This window comes from Typopeltis vanoorti, chromosome 23, assembly GCF_054136105.1.
Source record: "Typopeltis vanoorti isolate ZY-2024b chromosome 23, IOZ_Tvanoo_1.0, whole genome shotgun sequence".
NCBI classification, from domain to species: Eukaryota; Metazoa; Arthropoda; class Arachnida; order Uropygi; family Thelyphonidae; genus Typopeltis; species Typopeltis vanoorti.
In genome coordinates, this window is record NC_143571.1 from 51772902 (window position 1) to 51785345 (window position 12444).

Sequence of the window (12444 nt, forward strand, 5' to 3'; positions counted from 1 at the left end):
AATAAAATAATAAGAGTGGGGAGTATGGAAAGGTTGAATGATTCTGAAGTTTTAGGAGATAGTCTCAATTGGGAGGATGAATGGCAAACAAGAATGGCTGGCTTACAGAGGGAGAGATAGATGAGCTGAAAGAGCAGGTGGAATGTCTGGAGAATGAGATGAGAAGTGTGAAAGATGAAATTAAGCGAATGGAAGAGACGAATGCAGGGCGAATCAGAGGAGGAGTGAGAGAGAGTTATGGGAATGAGAGAAGAGGAGAGAATAGGAACAATAGTAGAGGAGAGGAATTGAGAGAGAGTTATGGGAATGGCAGAAGAAGAGACAATAGGAACAGTATAAGAGAGGGAATGAGAGAGAATTATGGGAGTTATAGAAGAGGAGAGAATGGGAACAGAGGAAGAGAGGGAATGAGAGAGAGTTGTATGAATGATAGAAGAGGTGAGAATAGAATAAGTGGAAGAGAGGGAATGAGTGTCAGATATAGGAATGATAGAAGAGGAAAGAATGGAAACAGCAGGAGAGAAGGAATGCAAGGGAGCACAGGGACTAGAGATAGAGTGATGTCAGGAAGGTATGGGAGCGCAGAGAGAAACTGTTACAAGAGAGAGTGAGGGATGCATGTGAGCAATCGAGGAATATGGTGGTAAGAGGTGTAATGTATGGGGGACTCGATGATCCGTGGTGTTCAAGATAGGATGCGTGAGGAGTGTTTGCCAGGAGGAACAATAGAAAGTGTGGCTATGGCAATTAAGAGAAGTGAAAGGGTGGATGAGATGATTGTGATGGTGGGAACAAATGACTTGAGTGGTGGTGTAAATAGGGAAGCGAGAGATATGAGATTCTTGCTTGAGGCTGTATGAAAGAAGACACAGGGAGGAAAGATAGTGTGTGTTGCCTAGGTATTATAATGTTGAGCTGAGCAGAAGAGCGGTGATATTAAATGGCATAATAGCGAGAATGTGTCAGAAGAGAGGATTTGAATATGTGGATGCTTGGAGTGCACTTGAGAGCAGAGAGGAATTGTATGTGAGAGACCGCCTGCATTTGAATGAGGAAGGATGTAGGAATCTGAAGAGATTGCTGTTCTGATTGAGTCGGTGTGGATGGTAGTAGGGATGGCCTCTTGTGGGAATGGGTACTTGGAAGAAGGGGGACGACATCAGGTAACGCTGAGCCCAGTGGAGTCTAGAGGGGATAATGCTGGGTATAGAAACAATGGCATTTTTATGCTTTATACCAATGCCAGGGTATTCGGAATAAGGGAGAGGAATTGGTGGCACTGATAGCATCAGCCTGGCCAAAGATTATTGGGATCACAGAGACATGGTTGACAGAACAGGATATAATAACAGGAATAGAAGTTGCTGGGTACAGCATTTTTCAGCAGGATAGGAAGGGAAAGCATGGTGGTGGTGGAGTACTGCTTATGATAAGTGACGACCTATGTCCTCTAAGAGGGGAGGCTTTGGAAGGCTGTGACACTAATGATTTTGAAAGCATATGGTGTGAGGTGGAGGTGGGCAAGACAGGGTGTTTAGTGGGGGTGTTACTACAGACCAAGGAACACAGAGGGTGGGGACCAGGAAATGTTTAGACAGTTGAGCATGGCAAGTGCAAGAAGAATGATTGTTATGGGAGATTTTAACTACAGCAGTATAGATGGGAGAAAGGAAGATGCATGTAACAATAAGGGAATGGAATTTCTAGAATTCTTGAGGGACAAATGTCATAGGCAACATGTAACAGAGGGAACAAGAGGTTCAAGAGTTTTGGATTTGGATATAGCATCAGAAGAGCTGATAATAACTGAGATAACATCTCTCCCACCAGTTGGAGAGAGTGACCATATGGTTTTGACTTGGAAAATGAATAGACATGCAGGAGTATCAAAGAGAAGGGAACGTATGTGGAATTATAAAGCAGGTGATTATAATAGTCTTAGATGTCAACTTGAGGAAGTTTCGTGGAGGGAGGAATTGGTAGTCCGGGATATCATTAGTGCTTGGGAAATTGTGAAGGAATATTTGTTAGCAGCAATGGTAAGCTGTATTCCACGAGTGAAGAAGAGGACACACTTTGGAGTAAAGTGGATGACAAACAATATTAAACAGGAACTACATGCGAAAAAGAGGCTATGGAAGAGATATAAGGAGACAGGTGAAGAGAAGATGCATGAAGAATATAAGACACAGGCTAGAAGAGTCACTAGTATGGTAAGGATGGCGAAACTGGAATATGAGAAAAGATTGGCACTTAGATCCATGGAAAATCCTGGGGAATTTTTTAGTTATGTGGCCAGTAGGAGGAGAAATGGCTGTGGAAGAATGACATTGTGGGATAAAAATGGGAATAGAGTGACTGATGCAGAGGACATAGTGGAATTGTTAAATGAACACTTTATTGGAGTATTTCATCCTGGAGGAATCAATTTGAATACTAGAGGGATAGAGCAGGTTTAGAGGTGCAGGAGGGGAGAGTGTTCCACATACCGAGTACTCTGGATGTTAGTAAAGCTGTGGGACAGGATGGTATTTCGCCACAAGTTTTGAGAGAATGTGCTAAGGAACTGAGAGTGCCCTTGACCTGGCTTTTCAATGAAAGTCTGGCTGCGGGAAAGGTGCCTATGGAATGGAAGGAAGGTAAGATAGTGCCATTGCATAAGGGTGGTAGCAGACAGGAAGTGTCTAATTATAAGCCAGTTTGTGTGTCATCAGTAGTTAGTAAGATCTTGGAGAAAGTAGTGAGGGACCATATACAGCATTGGACAGATGAGGGTAATGTTATCAGTGAGAGTCAGCATGGATTTGTGAAAGGGCGCTCTTGTTTTAGCAATATGCTAGCCTTTTATGATAAAGTTACAAGAGCATTAGATGAGGCAAAGGCATATACTGCAATTTTCTTAGACAGCGAAGGCATTTGACAGGGTGCCACATGATAAGCTGATATTCAAGTTGCAGCACATGGGTCTGGATTCAGGATTGGCTGTCTGATAGATATCAGAGAGTTGTGTATGGTGGAGCAGTTTCAAGGAGGCAGAAGGTTACAAGTGGGGTTCCACAGGGCTCAGTACTGGGACCTATATTGTTTAACCTTTATATCAATGACATTGTCCGTGGATTGCAAGGGGATATTCGGTTTGTGGATGATGCGAAGCTGGGAAGGGTTATTAGTAATAGTGCAGATGTGGTAGCCCTGCAAGAAGATTTGAATAAGCTAGATAGATGGGCAAATGAATGGGGATGTCAGTTAATTGCAGCAAAATGTAAGGTCTTGAGGTTTGGGACACATCGATGGAACTCTGCATACTCTATGGGAGGAGTTAAACTGGAGGAAGTAGGGGAGACAATAGATCTGGGTTTGATGATTGATAGAAACTTGAAATTTAAGGGACATATTGCAAAGGTTGTAAAGGTAACACAGAGGATTGCTGCAATAATGAGAAGGACATTGACCTGCAGGGATAAAATGGTTATCATTCCGTTATATAAGACTCTGATCAGACCACACTTAGACTATTGTTCTCAGATCTGGTTCCCAGGATTTGAAGGGGATAAATTAACTGTGGAAAGGGTACAAAGGCGGATAACAAAGATGGTGTCGGGACTGTACAGTGTTAGTTATGAGGATAGAAGGAGAGGTGATATGATTGAGACTTTTAAACTGTTGAGAGGTGGTTACAGGGTTGACAATGGGGAGTTCTTTCGCTTGGTTGAACCTCAGGAAGGAGTCATGACAAGTGGCCATCCCTGGAAGTTACAAAAGGAAATTGTGAGAAAGAGGGTGAGGAGTGGTTTCTTTCCATGGTTCAGCCGCCCTCCATGCATTGCCTGATGGAGTGGTGAGAGCGAGAACGTCAATGCATTTAAGGAGTGGTATGATAGACTTTGTGTTTCCTAGGAGGGACCTCCCTCGATGAGTCTTGATAGACTTGTGTTTCTTAGAAAGGACCTCTACGATGAGTGTTTTGACTCCGTGGAGGCCTGAATAATAATAATAGTAACTTCTACAGGCCAAGAAGTGACCTTCTTAAGGAGCCTATGGAGTTTTCTGATTTTTGAGTTGTTGTGATTGTATTCAATCCCACCAACGGGAGGTAAGTAGCCTGATCTAATAACAGAGCATTAAGCTTACCTGTATAGTCTGTTTGGTTGAGTACTACAGTGGCGTTTCCCTTATCCGCTTTTGGCGATTACTATTTCTTTGTTTTCCTTCATATCCTTCAGAGCTTTATATTCACTATTGGATATGTCGGTTTTTGGTGGTCTTGCTTTGGTGAGAACACAAGCTACATCCAGTCTAATATTGTTGGCGATGTGGTTTGGAAGGTGACGGATACCATGTTCAATCTGGATCATTTTGGTTGGAACACTGTAGTCAACCCTTTCTTCAGTTACGTTGAAGCTTTCACCACTCATTGCTCTTTCATGTGGCCACAACTTTGCCATTGCTCCCAGAAAAATACCGGCCGAGGATATAACGATACAGATTGAATGCGGGATCCGCTACCTTCCAAACTACATTTCCAACAATATTAGATGGATGTAGCTTGTGTTCTCACCAAAGCTAGACCCAGAGCCGGCACTAGGGTCTTTGCTGCCCACATGCAATGTCTATCTAAGTGCCCCTGTAACGATCCGGGCGTGTGTGGTTCTTTTATGATAATAAAAATTTAAATTATTTGAAATTTCTTAAATAAATTTTGACAGAACAGCCGCACGTTGGTTCGCTAAATGTAATGAACCGGGGGTGTTGACTAGGCCGGATAATCGTTAAAAACCCGTATATTCAAAAAATTCTCAAAAGTTAAAGCAAATTTTGATAAAGCCACTTCACTTTAATTGTTGAATATATAATGATACAGGGATTATAGCCTTCTCACCAAAACGAATCGCTAACAAAATTAAAATGAATGTTAATTAAAGTAAAATTTATTTGAATTAAAGTTTAAAAAATTCTTGCATTTTACAAGTTTCTAGTAACTTGTAAAAATTTTTTAATAATTTTTGTAAGTGAAACTATCTTTTAGGAAAATAAAAGAAACTCAAGATAGATGAGAAAATAAGGAAAGAATTCAGAAATAATTAGAACATTTAATATAAGTATTCAAAAACTAACATCTTTACAGAATAACAGAAAATAAATTAAATTACATAAATGTACTTGAAATTTTTTTAAATTAAAATTTTAGGGTTTTTGATTTCATATTCATAAAATTAGAAATAATGGTCTTAACGTCTAATTCTGCATATATATAATTTTCAATAGCTATTAATGCCAAACTAACAAGCCTTTTTTTTTTTTTGTGACATACTTGTTCTTAAGTGGGTTTTAATCAATTTCAACTTGGTAAAGCAACGTTCACCGCTCACTAAACTAACAGGTAAAGTTAATAGTATTCTTAAAGTAATTGAAAAGTTAGGGAAAGACCAATTATTGGGTACAATAAAATTAAGAATATCGAAAGGGTTTTGAATATTTAAATTATCCTTCCGAAAAATATCCCGTAAAGCACATAACTCGTCATATAGTTCTATTGCATTTACGTCTTTATTGTCTCCTTTAAGAGAATCTCTAAATCGTCACAATTTTTTCGTAAATCTTCGTTATTAATTTGTAGTAATCTATACAAGAAATTGAAATTATCATAATATGTTTTTAATTGTTCAAAACGTTCTATTAACGAACACATTGCAACGTTTAGAAGTGTATAAAACACGTTTACTCTAAATTTATCTTCTGGCGATTGTGGCGTTTCGTCATGATGCTCGTAGTCAAATTGTTGTGTCTTCTTTCGTCGTTGGACTTCCGTACCAGTTTTAAATTCTTGTTCTCCATCCACCTCTTCACTCAGTTCTTTTGCCGTTTTAGAACTTCTTTAAAATTTGTATCTGATCGATACTCTTGTAAGAATATTTTTAAGTTTTCGATAAAAGTGTAATGTTCATATTTTTGTCTTGAAGCATTTTACTCACAGGGTTTATTCTGTTAAGTAAATCATGCCCAGTTATAAGAGAGCAAATAAATTTTTAGTCCTTTATTTTAGCACATAATGTTTATGCTTCATGCTGAGTTTCTTTATTAAAATTTTCATTATTAAAAATTTCAAAAAGTGCATTGTAAATTTCTCCTAACTGATATTGTAGAAGGCGGATTGCATTAATTTTACTTTCCCATCGCGTTTTTGATGGCTGTTTCAATATTAAAATTTTTATGAACTTTAAAAGGATTTCCCAATATTTGTAAGAGAATGAAAAGAAATTGTATATTTCTTGAATAATTGCAAAGAAACTAATTGTATCTGCATATACTTTGGCTGTATCATTAATAATTAAATTTAGAGTATGAGCAGCACATGGCATGTAAAAAGCTCGAGGATTTTTGTTCAAAAGGAAATTTTGGAGCCCATATTTTTTTCCCTTTCATATTTGCTGCATTGTCATACCCTTGACCTCCCAAATTTGGGAGACGTACATCAGGAGACCTTCAGTCCAGCAGCCAAGAATACCTACATAGCCCGCTAGGGGGCACCATCAGGACTTTTAGGAGAAACAATAGCTTTCTTGCTTCATTCTCATTTACTGTGTGTAGTGCCTGCGTGCACGTGTCTTTATTTTAAGTTCCTTTGAAGATGGCAACGTGACATTGCCGAAATATTGGAGATATATATTAAAGTTTAATTTAATTTATATTCTAGTGTACGTTGTGAATTCCTTAAGTTAATTAATAAAATTCCCCATTTCTGTAAAAGAAATTTGTTTCCCCTACCCCCACTCTCACATTTTCATAATTTCTTAGCATGTATTTTATTTTAGGAAAAAAAAAAGTTCTTACAGTTTTTTGATAATACACAATTATTTCAAACCAAACTAAAAGTAAAATAGCAAACAGATATTTATTTTAAAATTACAACTTTTAAATTTCTAATTTAGCATATTAATGACAGTAAAATATTTAATGAGATGGTTAGGCTTTCCTCTAGGACATTTTTTAAAACATGGAGTTGACAATGATATTGCCATTTGTAATTTCTTGGAATTAATAATGTTGCTGCAACAACAAAACACCTTGCAGTATTTCAAATATAATCACGAAATGAGAATGTGAATGCATCTTCAGAGCGATGGACTAACAAAAATAGAAGTACAAATTAAAACCTAGATGTACAGAACAGAACAGTTCTGCATCAGAGAATTTGATTACACTCTTAGATGTTAAATCATATTTTGATGATATAGTGATGACTATGTTGTGGTCACAACCACAGTGGTAACTTACAATGTGCTAGAGGATCCCCAAAAATAACCGGAATTATTTAAAAAAAAAAAATTATTAAAGGATACAATATTCTAGTCTCCTTCAAAGTACTCTCCATGTGAGTTAGTGCACTTGTCCCAACATTTTTTCCACTGCTGAAAACAGGTCTGGAACTGTTCAACTGGAATACTGTTTATAGTCTCCAGTGACTTTTCTTTCACTTCATCCACATCAACGAATTGCTACCCTTTCATGGTATGCTTTATCCATGGGAATAAAAAAAGTCACATGGAGAGTGATCGGGCACACAAATTTTTTTTTTTTTTTGATGCGAGCGAACGAAGCACAAATTTAGTGGACCACATTTCATTTGCGAAACTTCTGTTAAAATTCACTGGCATGAACTCCATGACAAATTGATCTCTTCAGAAACTTGCTCAGTGGTCTTTTGATGATCTTCATTCATTGCCTAGCAAACTTTTTCGATGTTTTCATCATTTTTGTTTATCGAAGGTCGGCAGAATCGTGGTTGGTTTTCAACTGACATGTCCCCATTTTTGAAACAGGAAATTGTTTGTAGACCCGTGTTTTACTTAAAGTGTCATCCTTAAAAGGCTTGACAAAGCATAACAATAGCTTCAGCTGCAGTTTTACCCAGAAGAAAAAATTTCAGTTATCACAAAAATGCCTAACTTGCGTGCATCAGAAGTATTGTAGCTAAGGCTGTTTTTAATATGAGATGAATCAAGCGATATTTCTCTAGATTCAATTATTCTTCTTTCAAGTTCATCATAGCACACATAGATATTAGAAGTTTGTGGCCAGTCTACGAGGTGTTGGCGGCCTTCATCCGAGTTGATAGAGAAGAGAATGTGGCTAGAGAGAGGAGAGCGCTGGCCCTGGTTCTGTTGTAGGAAATGTCTCTTTGTGTTCTTCCATGCATAAAAGGATGGATTTAGCTGTCTGGCCATAGTATGGTTTGCCACAATCAAACAAAATCTTGTAGACTCCTGGATTTGTTGGAAATTCTAGTATGGAGATGAATGATCTATTATGGCTTACCTCTTTTCCAGCTTGGTTAATGAAATTTGAAAAAGGGAGCCAATTAGAATTGTGGACATTAAAATCACCAAGAAGGATGACTGTTTGAAAATTTTGACAGAATGAAATCGAGCTTCCATGATAGGAACTCAAAGAGGTCAGAATGATTTTCAGAATTGGGAGAAGTGGAGGCAGCAAATAAATGCAACAAAATGTGGCAAAAAAAAAATTAAGCAACAGAATTAATTTTTAGGGTGTAATTTGGACAGTTAAGATAAGCTGTGGTTAATTTAGTAGAAATTTGAAGTTCAGTCAGAACATCAGATTTGGATGATTGAAGATGATTCATGTCATTTAAGTTACTGTTGATGCCACAAATGTTGATGAAGTGAATATTAAAGATTTTTTTTGTTGTGATTTTTGAGGTTTTTTTTTTTTTTTTAATTTTGGCAAGAGGTTTACTTTTTAGTTTAACTGCAGATGCCATATTTATTTAGGCTTAGTTTCATGTTTAATGTTACAAAAAGAGAAGGGGAAACTTGCAGTGGGAGAAAATATTTTTGAACATGTCACTCATACAGAGAGCATCCAGGTCTTCAAACAGTGTGGCCTTGACAGTGCACCCTCATACCATTACACAGCCTCCCTCCAGGCACAAGCTGGCAGTGTAGTTGGAAGCAAAATTATGCACCAGTTGATCAGGATGCCTCCTAAAAGACGTGTTACCATCCTGTTCAATCTTGTACTCTAACTGGTGGTCATCCTGTGAAATGCTTTAGTTCTGTATCCTCAAAGATGGAGGGTGGGGTACTGGATCCCTGCAGTACGTTTGACATGTCCTTGAATGGTATTACTCATGCTGCATGTTGAAGGCTGGTGGTGAGGAGAAACCGGAACCATTGTGCTAGGAACCAAACATGACAGTAATTGCTTCAAGTCCCCAATAAGCAAAGTGGTGGTATTTCACTGGGTGATGGAAGTCATCTACCACTAGTTGGCATTTTCCAGCTGGGAGGGTATTCCTTTGCAGCAGGAAGACTTACTCATGTCAAAGCCCGTTTAGCAGAAACAGGCCACACCACAAGAAGGCAGGTCTCCAAACAGTGTAGCCTTGACTGGGAGAGGCTGTATATTGCACATCACCAGCCTGTAGTGGCCCATCTTATGTGGAATGGTGGAGGGTGTTTTCTCTTCACTTTTTATGTCTAATGCAGGTGTTCTTTGTTGCTCTGTATTTTAACCACTCTCTTCCTCATATACATCCTTCTCTCATTGACTTCAAATCCCATCTACAGTTTTGATGATGATGACACTCTGCATGCATCCTACTTATGATGTGGCAAACTTTGCAACATTCAGAAACATCTAAGGCTTCAAAATCATCTATAACAAGTGTCCTAAACACTGGTTTCCATACTATCCTTCAATGAGGTGATAACAACCTAGTCACTGTCAGTGCTTCCAAAACTCAATTTTGTCCAAAACACAATTTTATATATATATATATTTTTTTAGTCCGCACGGTTAGCCTAGTGGTTATGTGCCTCGCAACCATATGCCTGGGGAAGGAGTGTCCTAGGTTCGATTCCCGTCGGCGACATGAGGAGCTGAAGGATCTTCCTCAGCCATAGCCAAGTTAGCCAGTCTTGGGCGTGGACAGCAGGGTTTTTCCCCCAGTTTATTCTGGGGTTTTTCATCCCGCAAAGCAGACAAACTGGCCTTGAGAACTTAACACTACAGGCCATAGGATATACCGGGGCATAGGGCTGACCACCTTATCCTGTAAACGGATTGAGGTCCGATGATCAATGGACCCTTGACACCGCAAGGTAAAAGAGGGTATAAAGAAGATGAGATGAGATATATTTTTTTACCCTGAAAAAAAAAGACCTTTTTTTTTCTCCCCTTAGATTTCATAGCACTCAGCTTAACATTTAAAATCAGATCTCTCTTCTTGGAGTGATACTTACTACTAGCTGTTAATAACATAACGTTAGTAGCATATTCAGTTTCCAAAAAACTTGTTATAATTTTTTTTACTGAAGACATCATTTTTCACCTCTCCAACTACTGTACAAATCCCAGATCTGCTGAAATTTGGATTACTGCTCTGACATTTGAGAGTGATACACCTAAAACCTCTTCAAAAATTCTTGATGCTCTTCAGAAGAGGGCAGTTCAGTAATTGACAATGCTTTCCCTTTCTCAGTGTGTCTTCAGCCACTGTCTCATAGATGGCCACTTTTTGCATCGTATTTCTTTTACAGATATTTTTCATCTCGCATATGGCTTTACCTTTGGAGGCTAACGCTTCCCTATGTATTAAATAATGTACCCAACTCATATCCGGAGCTACTTCCTTGACCATAGAAACAACCACACTATGCCTGCCTGTAAGGCTGCGAGCTCCATCCGAACAGAAGCCTATACATTTTTCCCGCTGGATCCCTTTGTGTATTATGTAATTATTGAGAGTGTGAAATATTTCTTCTCTAGTTGTTCGGGATGGCAAAGTTCTGCAAAACAGAATATCATCATGACTGTTATCATGCACATATCTTACATAGCATAACTGCGCATCACTTGTAACATCAGTAGTCTCGTCTATTTGTGACGCATAATAAGGGCTCTTCTTAACTCTTTCGATTAACTGAGATTCTATGTCAGCTGCCATATCATTAATTCTGTGACCAACAGCATCATTTGAAAGAGGAATCAAATCAACATCTTTTAGTAACTTGTTGCCAAACATTGTTTTTACCACATCTTTTATAGCTGGAAGTAGCAAATTTTCTCCGATAGAATGAGGTTTCCCAGTTTTTGCTATGCACAAACTTAAGAGATAAGATGCTTCTTAGTGCCTTGCTATTAATGGAATCCATGGCCGAAAAAACTATATCTTTCCCATGGTTTGATATCCCTATGCGTTGCTGAAAAAATTCAATTGGCTTATTTTTCACATCACAATGTTTAGTTTCTAAATGTCATTGGAGTTTCGCAGGTTTCATGCACTTGTTCGACAACACTTCATAACACAAAACACATTGAGGTTTCTGTTCACTTTCATCTCCACACCAAGTAAACCCGAATTTCAAATATGAACTGTTATATTTCCTACTGTATTTTTTCTTTGAACTGCTTGTTTCTTCTTTAATAGTATCAGATTTACTTGCCATTACAACACCTGTATCACAATTAGGGTTAGCATCACCTGTTTATTTGTATCACAATTAAGGTTAGCATCACTTAGAACTAGGACTTTGAAAGTCCTAGTTCTAAGCCACTTTTCTATTATTAAAATGTTTCCGAAAAATATATAAATATATAATACTGGGGTTAACTCAGGACACACTTTGTCCAAGTATCACTTAGCACTTCTCAAGATATACTGAGCCTTGGTTGAAGGAGGGAAACCTTCAATAATAAAAATCAATAAACAACAACCCATTGGTTGAAATGTGGATAACACATGTTCACTTCAAATCTGACAAAACAGCAAGGGAAGGCGGAAGCAATAAAACTACATTATTGTTCACTTCACCCCTCTTTTATTATTGTCATTCTGCCGCTACAAATTTAGCGGCAGAATGACGAATAATAAAAAGGGTGAAGTGAACAACAATATAGTTTTATTGCTTCTGTCTTTGAACATTCTGACGATATTTGTTGTTGTTTTTTGATGTCTTCATTTGATTTCAATAATTTTTACTTACTTATTCAATTTTAATTTGTTTAGATAATTGAAAAATATATATTTATTTAATTAATTTAAGTCTGCCTGCGGACCACTTGTCCCATCGTCGCGGACCACAGGTTGAGAAATACTGCACTAGTATATTATGCAAGAGTAATACAGGATTAGTATTGCTTCTTGCCACTTTTGTTGTCTGCACTAGTGGGAGAATTTGTTTTATGGATTTTATGTTGATGAACTTGCTCTTCCCAATTGCAGTTTTATTTCACTGTAGTTCAATAGTTGCATTTACCTGCAAAAACTTGAAAACAGACAAAATCAAAGCAAACACAATCCACATAAACAGTTCTCACAAGTAAATGGAAATTAATGAAGTAAACTTTTTGATTGTTTTTCATCCAACAATTAAATGTATATTTTATTGTAGCTTAGGTTTTAAATTTTTATCCTACTTT

General features: G+C 37.8%; 1 protein-coding gene across 1 annotated transcript in view; it reads left to right on the forward strand.

The window, feature by feature from the left end:
- Vps60 (vacuolar protein sorting 60) overlaps window positions 1-12444 on the forward strand; it is a 156531-nt gene that overhangs the window by 121803 nt on the left and 22284 nt on the right. The window lies entirely within an intron of this gene.